The sequence below is a fragment of the Vigna umbellata genome, chromosome 2 (assembly GCF_029865625.1).
Source record: "Vigna umbellata cultivar VRB3 chromosome 2, Vumbellata_1.0, whole genome shotgun sequence".
Taxonomy (NCBI): domain Eukaryota; kingdom Viridiplantae; phylum Streptophyta; class Magnoliopsida; order Fabales; family Fabaceae; genus Vigna; species Vigna umbellata.
In genome coordinates, this window is record NC_142166.1 from 21,704,627 (window position 1) to 21,709,120 (window position 4,494).

The window sequence follows — 4,494 nt, forward strand, 5'->3', positions numbered from 1 at the left end:
CCACAGGAGGAGGAAGAGGGTCTGTTGTAGGGGTAGTAGAAGGGTGTGCTGCAAGGGTAGGAAAAGGTTGTACTGCAGGGGTAGGATAAGGGTATATTGCAGAGCTAGGAGTAGGGTCTACTGCAAGGGTAGGAGGCTGTATTGTAGGGGTAGGAGGAGGCCCCACAGATGACGTATTGCGGGCAACAATGGTAGGTAGTTTAGCAGACACCCTAAGTACATACTTTGGTGCCTGCCGTTGCCTCTTTTTAGGCCTTGCTACCCCCTTTCCTTTATCAGGACGTTCTGAACCTTGTCATGTCATTACTGCATTGAAATAGTTACAAATAAAGTGAAAAAATAGAAATGAATAAGGAAGGATCAATGGTTTTTAAAGTCAATGTATAAATAATTGCATACAACTTTTAAGATGGTATTTTAGATAACTCTATTCAAATGATAGTTCAATTGCCTACAATAGATGTCCAACATTCAATCGTCGTCATCATGATCTTCATCTTCATCTTCTTCTTCTTCATCATCGTCATTATCATCATCATCTTTTTCTTCTTCTTCTTCGTTGTCATCATCATCATCATCTTCTTCTTCTTCTTCTTCTTTCTCTTCTTCTTGTTCTTCATCACCTTGTATTGTTGCTTCTAATTCATCTCCATCACCATCAGGGTCGACCAATGCGGTTATACGTTCAACTTCAATAATTTCTTGTGGTTGTGACATTTGGTCAAGTTGGTAGGCAACATCTTCCTCAACCTCATTTGAGTCAATGCGACCTCTAGGCTTGGTTTGTATTGCTACAGCCCAACCACGCTTGTCAATATTGCGGAATGGTGGATATGGCACATAATAAACTTGTCTGACATTAGTTGGTAGAATGAAAGGATCAAACGGTCTATATCTTAATCTCTGGTTGAGTTCGACAATATTAAAGCGTGGATCCACTCTAGTACCAGCTCTAGAAGGATCAAACCATTCACAATTAAAAAGTACAACTCTGTTTCGAGAAGTAGTGTTGTTGTACTCTAGTTCATATATTTTATGAATGATACCGTAGAAATCATCATAACAACCCTCTGTTAGGCCCTTGACATACACACCGCAATTTGATGTTTTCTTTCCTTTAGACCATTCATGTGTATGGAATTTGTAACCATTGGTGAAGTAAGTGTTCCATTCTTTGACACATCTAATTGGCCAATTCGAGAGATGTCTTAACTCTTGAACCGTGGGAGTTAATGCTTGATTAAAAACCTACAAAGATACTAAAAAAATTATAAAAACAAGAGTCAAATTAACCTTGCTCTAAACATAGGAAAAAGTACGGACCTGATTTCTAAACCAATGGGGAAACTCTGAGTGTATTCTAGCAGAAGTATTTCCTTCTACGACTTGCTCAGCCACAACAAATGAGTTGGTATAAATGAAATTCATTACTGTATAACAATTGTACCGTTGGAAAGATAAGAGATGGATGATGACATACTCAAGGTACGGCTTAACTTCAGTGCAATTGATTAAGACATGGACATGAGCAGAGTTGAATTCAGCATCAATTAACCAATGAGTGAATTCTTTCCCTACGTGACGGCCTGATTGTTAGAAAACTGATAGTGCACCTTCACGTGGTTCAACTTGCCATTGCATTTCATTTCTGACATGAGTGGGGAACAACATGAAGTTTTTGAAATAATGTGAACAAAAATACGTTGTCTCTCTGTGCAAGTAAGCTACACAAATTGAGCCTTCTACTCTAGCTTTATTTTTAACTGAACGTTTGGATTCTCCCATAAACCTTTCAAATGGATACATCCACCTGTATTGCACAGGTCCCCCAAGCCAAGCTTCATATGCAAGATGAATTGGAATATGCTCCATTGAATCAAAGAATGCAGGAAGGAATATTCTTTCTAATTTGCAGAGAATAATTAGGATATTTTAATCCATCTTTTTAAGGGAATTCTCCTTTAATGTCGTGCAATACAAATCTTTAAAGAAGTTACTGATTTCTATCAGTGGATTTAACACGTGCATTGGCAAACAACTGAACGCAAGAGGGATGAAAGTCTCCATGAATACATGACAATCATGACTCTTCAACCCTTGAATAGTATCGTTCTGAACATTGGCACATCTGGAATAGTTAGAAGCATATCCATCTGGCATTCTAAGCTCCTTGATCCATCCACACACTATTCTTGCCTCGTCTTTTGACATGGTGTAATTTGCTTTTGGTTTAAATAATCGGCCGTTACCTTGCGCCTTCAACTCTAAGTCTTTTCGTCCACAATACAAAGGTAAATCTTTTCTTACTTTCTCATTATCTTTTGTCTTACCTATAACATTAATAACTGTGTTGAAGACATTGTCAAAGAAATTTTTTTCTGTGTGCATGACATCGAGGTTATGTCTTAGCAAGTTGTCTTTCCAATAGGGAAGTTCCTAGAATATGCTTCTTTTAGTCCAATTATGCCATTCTCCAAACCATTCTATCCTATTCTGACCAGATTCAGTGACTTTTGGATAGCCTTTCACTCTTCTCCAAACGTGTGATCTAGTCAACTTCGGCGGGGGCATATTCGTTTCAACTTGCCCTTTGCGAAATGCCTTTTTGTTTCTTCTAAAGGGGTGATCAATGGGCAAGAACCGTCGATGGCAGTCAAACCAACTACTTTTCCGACCATAACTCAATTGGAATGACTTTGTATGTTCCATGCAATGTGGACAAGCTAATCGACCATGCGTGCTCCAACCAGATAACATGCCATACGTTGGGAAGTCATTAATAGTCCACATCAAGGCTGCCCTCATATGGAAATTTTGCTTCCTTTAAACGTCATACATCCAAACACCATTCCATAACTTCTTCAAATCATCAATCAAAGGCTCCAAATAAACATCAATCAATGATTTGGGATTAGATGGACCTGGTATTTTACACGATAAAAACATGTAAGGCTTTGTCATACACATCTTAGATGGTAGATTGTATGGGGTAACTATCACGGGCCAACATGAATATGGTGATGCAGACGCCTGAATGTACGGGGTAAACCCATCAGAGCATAGACTAAGTCTGACGTTATGCGGTTCACTAACAAAGAATGGATGTTTATGATTGAAGTGCTTCCAAGCTTCACCATCAGAAGGATGACGCAAAAATCCTTTAGTTTTGTTACCATCATGCCATGTCATGTGTTCTGATGTTTGCATTAAAGTAAACATTCTTTGTAATCTTGGAATTATAGGCAAGTAGAACATGGACTTTAAGGGAATTGGTTTTTTTGCCTCCGTCCAGCATGCATCGTATGATATCGAGGTGAGCCACAAAACTTGCATTCAACCAACAATGCATCATTTTTGCCACTGTCATTGTCATAGAATAACATACATCCATTAACACAACAATCAATTTTCTTGACTTCCAATCCCAACTTTGAAACACATTTTTTGGCTTGGTAATAATTCTTCGGCATAAAATTGTTTGGTGGTGTTAAATCTAACATCAATTTTGTATAGAAGTCCACTGCTTGAATGGGAACGTTCCAATTAGATTTTCCAGCCATGAGTCTAATGCACACTGACAATTTTGACTCAGATGAACCTTCAAATACAGGTAGATTTGCCTTTGTCAATAAATTGTAAAACCTCTGAGTGGTTTCATTTGGAGACTTTTCATCATGACTATCGTTTGCTTTTTGTTCAGCATGGCGACGAAGAGCATTGTCGATCATCTCTTGCATATAGGCAAATTGATCTATCTCAGATGTATGTACAATAGTATTCGAACCTGATGCAAGCCGCTTTTCAGCTGTAGTAGAGGTCGAAGGAATTTCTTCACCATGAAATGTCCAAACCGTGTAATTAAGCATGAACCCTTTTTGGTAAAGGTGAAGTTTGATGACTTCATCTTTCAAAATCCTTGTACATTCGCACTTGATGCATGGACATCGAATCCCTCCATCAAGGGCATAATATTGATATCGTCGGGCCGTCTGCACAAACTCTTCAACTCCGATGACAAAAGATTCCTTCAAACCTCTCCTTCCACTATAACAACGATCGTACATCCATCCACGATGATTGGGGAAATGGGCCATGTTCTATGACAAGCCAAACAAATAAAAACTTAGCCAAAACAGCAACACTCCATGTGACATAAGTAATAAACCTATTACTACTCAAGTCGAACATGGAAGGCAATTTGAACACTATTGTCATAGGCATTCAATAAGGGCATGCAAAGACAAGTCCTCAGTATTGAAATGTCTTTGACATCCTAAGTGGTTGTGTATTAAATTTGGGGGAGTCAATTTTCTGACATTACTGAAGTTCTCTTTTATAGAGTACTTCCACATATTTTGTACATTGTAAGTGTTTAAGGTACTTTTACCCTTCTCATTCCATTGAGAATGTGTGTAGTACATAGGACTTTAAAAGACTAATTAACTTAATCAAATTGTGGCCTAATAAATGAACACACAATATAGAGGAACATAC

The 4,494-nt window shown here is 38.3% G+C and overlaps 1 pseudogene; it reads right to left on the reverse strand.

The window, feature by feature from the left end:
• Positions 1-471: 471 nt before the first annotated feature.
• On the reverse strand, positions 472-4,094 carry LOC124834592 (uncharacterized; annotated as a pseudogene).
• Positions 4,095-4,494: the final 400 nt, after the last annotated feature.